Below are 9,736 nucleotides of genomic sequence, written 5' to 3'. Positions count from 1 at the left end.
AAGCCTCGCTTTTAAAAAACAAAGCAGTGGTTCAATCGCCAGACTATATACAGTAACTGCCCTGAAATTGGGCATCCCTGCCTGATGCCCCTTTGGACAGGGATGGGGCAACTCAAACCACCACCCACCTTCACCTTACACGAGGCCCCAGCATACAGTAAATTCATCCAAGACAAAAAAACATCCCCAAACCCAAAGGCTTTCATTTTTTTAAACAAGTACTGGTGGTCCACACGATCAAAAGCCTTTCCCCTGATCCAAAGAAAGTAAGCCCACATTTACATCAGACAGTTTACAAATGTCTAAAACATCTCTTATCAGAAACAAGTTGTCAACAATAGAGCGATCAGGTACACAAACTGGTCCTTATGGACCAACAGCCCCAGATACAGAGACATTTAGAAACAATTTTGTATTCAGCGCACAGCAAAGCAACAGGTCTTCAATTTTTTATGAGAGCCAAATCCCCCTTTTTTGGCAACAGTGAAAGCACAGCACGTTGACAGGATACAGGAAGAGAACCCTCATGAAAAGATTCACACAGCACTTCATAAAAATCCTCCCCTATAGACCCCCAAAAGTACTTATAAAACTCAGATGGTAAACCATCAATGCCAGGGGCTCGGCCTGTTAAGAGCTGCATAACTGCTGTGGACAGCTCTTGCAGTGTAATGTCAGAGTCAAATGCGACTCTCTGCTCAGCTCCCAATTGAGGAAGACCGTGTAACAACTGTTCAGTACACAGAGTCACAATCCTCCGCCTTATAGAGGGTCGAGTAGAAATCCACGGCATGTTGACGCATTTCACTGTCATCCGTGGTCACCTTCCCATCAGGGAGACAAAGGCAGACCATCTGTTTACGTTGCAATGTCGACTGTCCTAGGTTTTTTTTTTTAAGCGCTAGGAGCATCCATGTCCTTGAGGGAAGCGAAACGAGACCAAATTAGGACAGAGCCGTATACTGTTGACAAAATAATCGTATTTGGGTCTTCCCAACCTCCCACCATTGTCTCAAGGACTCAAAATGTCCTTTTATAACAATCCATTTTTCCCAAAACAACAAAAACCTGTCACAAAACATGACTTCATGTAACAATTTAACATTAAAATACCAGTAAGGTGATGACCTTCGTGGACAGGACAAGTGAATATCAACAGTAACAATATGATGATCAGAGAAACCCACAGGAGTAATGGCACACTTTCCAACCCTACTACAGTATTGCTCAGATACATACAACCTGTCTAACCTTACTGCACTGACACGACCTTCATTAATTTTTAGCCATGTGTACTGCCTAACTTTTGCATTCCTTACTCTCCACACATCAGAAAGCTCAAACTCAGTTAATAGGCCAGACAGGCAAGTGGCTGACCGCAGGTGAGGTTCTTCAGCGGTGCGATCAACAGTAAAATCCACTGTACAGTTCCAGTCACCCCCTAAAACCATACACCCCTCTTGGTCACACTGTCTTAAGGTTTCCTTTATTTGATCAAATACAACAATATGCTCTGTAGCCTCATTAGGAGCATAAACATAAATTTAAAAAAAACATAACATCCACCTTGACCAATAAAACCCGACCCATGACAAACTCTGTTGATACCACAGTCACCCCTAAACCTGAGGAAAACAAGATTGCCACCCCAGCACTGAAATTAGTACCATGACTGAGTACATGCTGCCCCTCCCACCACATACCCCAGTCAACCTCATTTTCCTCATCACTATGTGTCTCCTGTAAGAAAACTACATTAAGCCTTTTCTGTTTTATTACTTCTAATACCCAAGCCCTCTTATTCCTGTCCCTTCCCCCATTAATATTGAGAGAACCTACCCTTAGTACCTCCATGTAGAAAAGAGAAAAGAAAAGCAGAAGAAACCACAGAGAAACCAACGAGAAAAAAGACACCCTATGAAGCATGATCATCACCATTATTTTAATCTTCTCTTAACCTGACCACATTTCCCACCACCTTTTGCAGCTGCAACAGCAGTAATACATTTCCACAAGCAAAACCGCTTCTTCTCACTCAATTGGTCTAACCCCACAGTCCTCTGTAACATCACAGCTGACCTCACAAACTTATCAACATCAACATAATCTGCCAATTTGACAGATTTCCCAAAAGTCTGATCCAGAAACCCATTTACCTCCTCTAGATCGTAAATGAGTCGTCACCAGCTGCTATCATATCAAAAGAGGTATCCATATCCTTCTCCTGATCCTCCTCAGCTGAGACCACAGACAACTGACTCCCCTCTACCACATCCCTTTCAACACTCCCCACTTGCACCCCATCACTTGTCCAGGCATCTCCTCCACTACCTGGGAGACTAGCCCCACCTGAACCTCATTACCCGTAGTGGGCATCTCCTCCACTACCTGGGAGCCTAGCTCCACATGAACCCCAGCACTCATAGTGGGCATCTCCTCCACTCCCTGGGAGCCTAGCTCCACATGAACCCCCTCCTTTACCCCAGCACTCATACTGGGCACCTGCTCACCAGTCTGAGGAACTGGCTCTTCAGATACATCCTTACCTTCTACAACAATATTTTTGCTGCATAACATTTCCCTCTAATACAAGTTGCAACTCCGTGCCCTCAACACAGATAACTTCTTCCTCAGCAACAGGTGCTTGTGGCTGCTCTACCGCTGTCGGCCCACCTCTCCCTACATCAGTGGGCCCAGGTGTTACGATGACCACCTGCCCCCCTCCCTCGGCCTTCTCCCTTTTCGGGCAAGCATGTCGCTTATGAACATTATCCCCATACTCAAAACACCGTTGACTACCCGTACTAGCATAAGCCATATACAGTCTATTGTCATACTTGATTTTAAATGCTAACTATAAAGTCTGCCTCGTGAGTCCAAAAACAAACACCTGTCGCCGAAATGACATAACCTGTTTCAATGCTGGGTGTTTGCAACCCAATGGGACAACCTTAATTGAACTGACAAACTTCACAAAGCGCAATAACTCGCGCTCCAATAGCTCATTGGGAATAAACGACGGTACATTTGAAATCGTTACGGAGAAAAAAGCGGCGTAACTTGAATAAACATTCCTTTAAGAAGTACACCATGCTCAACCATCCGATCAACAAGACACTCTTCTTTAAGAAGTATGCCATGCTCAACCATCCGATCAACAAGACACTCTTCTTTAAGAAGTACGCCATGCTCAACCATACGATCAACAAGACACTCTTCTTTAAGAAGTACGCCATGCTCAACCATCTGATCAACAAGACACTCTTCTTTAAGAAGTACGCCATGCTCAACCATCCGATCAACAAGACACTCTTCTTTAAGAAGTACACCATGCTCAACCATACGATCAACAAGACACTCTTCTTTAAGAAGTACACCATGCTCAACCATCCGATCTACAAGACACTCTTCTTTAAGAAGTACACCATGCTCAACCATACGATCAACAAGACACTCTTCTTTAAGAAGTACACCATGCTCAACCATCCGATCAACAAGACACTCTTCTTTAAGATGTACACCATGCTCAACCATCCGATCAACAAGACACTCTTCTTTAAGATGTACACCATGCTCAACCAGCCGATCTACAAGACACTCTTCTTTAAGATGTACACCATGCTCAACCATCCGATCTACAAGACACTCTTCTTTAAGATGTACGCCATGCTCAACCATCCGATCTACAAGACACTCTTCTTTAAGATGTACACCATGCTCAACCATCCGATCAACAAGACACTCTTCTTTAAGATGTACACCATGCTCAACCATCCGATCTACAAGACACTCTTCTTTAAGATGTACACCATGCTCAACCATCCGATCAACAAGACACTCTTCTTTAAGATGTACACCATGCTCAACCATCCGATCAAAAAGACACTCTTCTTTAAGATGTACACCATGCTCAACCATCTGATCAACAAGACACTCTTCTTTAAGATGTACACCATGCTCAACCATCCGATCAACAAGACACTCTTCTTTAAGAAGTACGCCATGCTCAACCATCCGATCAACCAGACACGCTTCTTTAAGATGTACACCATGCTCAACCATCCGATCAAAAAGACACTCTTCTTTAAGATGTACACCATGCTCAACCATCCGATCAACAAGACACTCTTCTTTAAGATGTACACCATGCTCAACCATCCGATCAACAAGACACTCTTCTTTAAGAAGTACGCCATGCTCAACCATCCGATCAACCAGACACTCTTCTTTAAGGAGTACGCCATGCTCAACCATCCGATCAACCAGACACTCTTCTTTAAGATGTACACCATGCTCAACCATCCGATCAACAAGACACGCTTCTTTAAGAAGTACACCATGCTCAACCACCGATCAACAAGACACTCTTCTTTAAGAAGTACACCATGCTCAACCATCCGATCAACAAGACACTCTTCTTTAAGAAGTACGCCATGCTCAACCATACGATCTACAAGACACTCTTCTTTAAGAAGTACGCCATGCTCAACCATCCAATCAACAAGACACTCTTCTTTAAGAAATACGCCATGCTCAACCATACGATCAACAAGACACTCTTCTTTAAGAAGTACGCCATGCTCAACCATCTGATCAACAAGACACTCTTCTTTAAGAAGTACGCCATGCTCAACCATCCGATCAACAAGACACTCTTCTTTAAGAAGTACGCCATGCTCAACCATACGATCAACAAGACACTCTTCTTTAAGAAGTACGCCATGCTCAACCATCCGATCAACAAGACACTCTTCTTTAAGAAGTACACCATGCTCAACCATACGATCAACAAGACACTCTTCTTTAAGAAGTACACCATGCTCAACCATCCGATCTACAAGACACTCTTCTTTAAGAAGTACACCATGCTCAACCATACGATCAACAAGACACTCTTCTTTAAGAAGTACACCATGCTCAACCATCCGATCAACAAGACACTCTTCTTTAAGATGTACACCATGCTCAACCATCCGATCAACAAGACACTCTTCTTTAAGATGTACACCATGCTCAACCAGCCGATCTACAAGACACTCTTCTTTAAGATGTACACCATGCTCAACCATCCGATCTACAAGACACTCTTCTTTAAGATGTACGCCATGCTCAACCATCCGATCTACAAGACACTCTTCTTTAAGATGTACACCATGCTCAACCATCCGATCAACAAGACACTCTTCTTTAAGATGTACACCATGCTCAACCATCCGATCTACAAGACACTCTTCTTTAAGATGTACACCATGCTCAACCATCCGATCAACAAGACACTCTTCTTTAAGATGTACACCATGCTCAACCATCCAATCAAAATGACACTCTTCTTTAAGATGTACACCATGCTCAACCATCTGATCAACAAGACACTCTTCTTTAAGATGTACACCATGCTCAACCATCCGATCAACAAGACACTCTTCTTTAAGAAGTACGCCATGCTCAACCATCCGATCAACCAGACACTCTTCTTTAAGATGTACACCATGCTCAACCATCCGATCAAAAAGACACTCTTCTTTAAGATGTACACCATGCTCAACCATCCGATCAACAAGACACTCTTCTTTAAGATGTACACCATGCTCAACCATCCGATCAACAAGACACTCTTCTTTAAGAAGTACGCCATGCTCAACCATCCGATCAACCAGACACTCTTCTTTAAGAAGTACGCCATGCTCAACCATCCGATCAACCAGACACTCTTCTTTAAGATGTACACCATGCTCAACCATCCGATCAACAAGACACGCTTCTTTAAGAAGTACACCATGCTCAACCACCGATCAACAAGACACTCTTCTTTAAGAAGTACACCATGCTCAACCATCCGATCAACAAGACACTCTTCTTTAAGAAGTACGCCATGCTCAACCATACGATCTACAAGACACTCTTCTTTAAGAAGTACGCCATGCTCAACCATCCAATCAACAAGACACTCTTCTTTAAGAAATACGCCATGCTCAACCATCCGATCAACAAGACACTCTTCTTTAAGAAGTACACCATGCTCAACCATCTGAACAACAAGACACTCTTCTTTAAGAAGTACGCCATGCTCAACCATCCGATCAACAAGACACTCTTCTTTAAGAAGTACACCATGCTCAACCATACGATCAACAAGACACTCTTCTTTAAGAAGTACGCCATGCTCAACCATACGATCAACAAGACACTCTTCTTTAAGAAATAACACCACCGCTTTATTCATCCGGGATGCATAAGCAGCACCTTCTCTCCTACGGCGACCAGAAACTCCTCCACTGTGACAGTAGCTTCAGTAACACACCTAAAGTCGTGCCGAAGTGACAGGGACGGCATCCCCATTCGGGCTGCCATCCCCGCCAAAATCAGGGTCATTTCCATACGATAAAAACAAAATACTTAATTCTACCATAACAAAAATAATAACCTTAATCATGCACAGAGAGAGAGAGAAAGAGAGAGACAGAGTGAGAGACAGAGACATAGTGAGAGACAGAGACAGAGTGAGAGACAGAGTGAGAGACAAGACAGAGTGAGAGACAGAGACAGAGACATAGAGACAGAGACAGAGTGAGACAGAGAGACAGAGAGCGAGACAGAGACAGAGTGAGAGACAGAGACAGAGTGAGAGACAGAGACAGACAGAGACAGAGACAGAGAGACAGAGACAGAGTGAGACAGAGAGACAGAGTGAGAGACAGAGACAGAGTGAGAGACAGACAGAGACAGAGAGACAGAGACAGAGACAGAGTGAGACAGAGAGACAGAGACAGAGTGAGAGACAGAGACAGAGTGAGAGACAGAGACATAGTGAGAGACAGACAGAGTGAGAGACAGAGACAGACAGAGACAGAGAGACAGAGAGACAGAGACAGAGTGAGACAGAGAGACAGAGAGACAGAGAGACAGAGTGAGACAGAGAGACAGAGAGCGAGACAGAGACAGAGACAGACAGAGACAGAGAGACAGAGAGTGAGAGAGACAGAGAGACAGAGACAGAGTGAGACAGAGAGACAGAGACAGAGTGAGACAGAGAGACAGAGAGACAGAGAGACAGAGTGAGACAGAGAGAGCGAGAGAGGTCTGGTGTCCGTGAGCTGTGGATGTACTGGCTAAATGAGTGTAGGAGTTCCACTGGGAAGGAGCTTTTCCATAATATCAAGCAGAAATTGGTGGAAGGAGAATGTCAGAGGGGGATTGTTAAAGAGTTATATAAGATATCAAGCACTCGGTAGTAATATGCTGTTGCATAAACTACAAACAGAATGAACAGAGTGAAAAAACACAGAATTATTAAAACATGTTTTTTATGATTGTAAGAACAATTCTAATGTGGGCATGCAGTAATAGTGCTGATAATATTGCTGATAATACTGCTGATAATAGTAATGGATTATATATCTCTTCATGAGGCCTAGGACATGCTACCTTCCTTTGAAACTTTCTGTTGAAGTCGATGATGATGAAACATGTAGAAACTAAACTATGGCAAATCAACATACTTCCTTACAGAATGTCCACTCCGATATTCCAACCAATCACTGCATGGCCACTATAATCACTATAATCACAGAAACCCAGAGATAGACCATGCATGCATTTCAAATGGCACCCTATTCCCTATATAGTGCTCTGTATATATTGCACCTATATATGCGCCCAGGTCAAAACTAGTGCACTACTGTATATAGGGAATAGGGTACCATTTGGGACAGGTTTCATGCACGGGGTTCCATTCTCTCTAAGCAGTGACGATGATCTCATGATTGCCATATTGTCGTTGAAAGCAGGATCTAAGGTGGAGGTCCAACCAACCAGCCGGGTGGTCTCACAAAGAGTTAAACACAGACTATAATTGGTGTAATTTACTTCTATCTTTCCATTTAAACACCAGTAGTGTGCTTTAGAAAATAAATAAAAATATCACTGCTTTTCAATTTTGATATTACCATCTCATCAAGAGTGTGTGTTGAAGAAAATGAAGAGAGGCAAATATGAAAGTCGGTCTCTCAAAACTGATAGATGGAGAGGAGAAAATACACAGCTTACAGCTATTATACACTCTCTCTTTCTCTCCCTCTCTCATTTCTTAGACAAATAGAAAGAGATAGTCAGGCATCCTTCCCTATTGGTGCTAATAAGACACCGTGAGACACCAGCCTAGCTGAGTGTAGCAGGGCCTCTCTCTCTCGCTCTTCATTACAAATACGCCCTAATGGCCAGCCCGCTTCTTGTTCTCTCTCTCTCTCTCCATCACCCTCTTTCAGACAACCCCTTTTTTTAATGGAGGTTGACGGCTAAGCACATTGCTCCCATCGTCCATTGGATCTGAATAGGATACAATTAAAGCTACATCCAGAGTGTCTACTCAATGGGCCTCCCATTTGAAATGGCAGGGAAACTGAGGGTGCGGCTGTTTCTCAAATGGCATTCCCTATACAGTGCATTACTTTTGACCAAACCCCTATGGGCCCAATGGGCCCTATTCAAAAGTAGTGCACTATATAGGGAATAGAATGCCATTTGGGACTTGGTGTAGGGAATAGGGTGCCATTTGGGAGGTAAGCAGTCTGACAATATGTGTGCCACTCCAGGACGTGACAACGTGCAATTAAGCTGCCATTGTCAGTCCACAATGAGCTGCCATCAAGACATTGTATGCTGGATGAATAGACTAGAGCTTTACAATTGCATCAGTGTGTGAGTTTAACAATGACCCTGCTTCTCTTAAAATGGTTACTTAATTCAAAAGGAATGCTGGGTCCAAGCTGGATGTTGCGACTCCTTTATACCCCAGACAGATGCGCCAATCTCTTCCACTACCAGATGAATGCTGTACAATCACCTTCTCAGTACAATCTCACTGCTTATTTTGTGATGTGTTCTAATTTGATGGAAATACGCACTTATAGTGAGGTATTTTTCGATAGATTGGGCTGTGTGATCGGGTGTGGAATAGTTACATTAAATAACTGACTTCTCATTTAGTAAGATCATGCTATTTACCCATTATTTATGCGTTTACCCATTCCTAGCATGAGTTATCCCACGAGGATACTGCCTTGATGCCTAATAGTGAATGATAATGCCTCCCTAATGGCACCCTACTCCCTATATAGTGCACTACTTTTGAACAGAGCCCTATTGGCCTTGGCCAGAAGTAGTGCACCACATAGGAAATAGGATGCCATTTGTGACACATGCTAAATACTGAGCTTTTGAAACGTATTCCTAATTAGACGAGCTACTCTTCATGAGAAGAGTGCAAATGGCTTACTAGATTGCCTTATTAATCTTAATGTGTTTGTGCATCGTCAAATGCCACTTACTCAACCATCAGATGGGTTTATATCCTCATCTTTAGTACCACAACCAACATGAGGTCTCAGAGGCATACAGTACATACCGAGGTGCTGCTATGTAACTTCCCCAGTGAAAGCAAGAGAAGTGACTTTAAACCGAATTGTATATTCCCTTCTGACTCTAGGTGACTGTTTCAAAAGGACAGACAGGAAGTTAAAAACATGCTGTGTCACAGTCAATGCCCTGAAGGACCCAACGTAACTAGCCTGACTCAAACCTCCAGCCCCAAACTTTTTTTACTCAGGGTGACGTCCCTCCTGCCCACACGCAAGTATGCAGACTCTCACCTGTCCACGCACTCAGATAATGCCAGTGACTCAGCAATCTCCAGAGAACAGAACATTGCATAACTGCCCCAGCCAGCCAGTAAGATAGC

The sequence above is a fragment of the Oncorhynchus kisutch genome, linkage group LG2, assembly GCF_002021735.2.
Source record: "Oncorhynchus kisutch isolate 150728-3 linkage group LG2, Okis_V2, whole genome shotgun sequence".
Taxonomy (NCBI): domain Eukaryota; kingdom Metazoa; phylum Chordata; class Actinopteri; order Salmoniformes; family Salmonidae; genus Oncorhynchus; species Oncorhynchus kisutch.
This window is presented reverse-complemented; position numbering follows the sequence as displayed.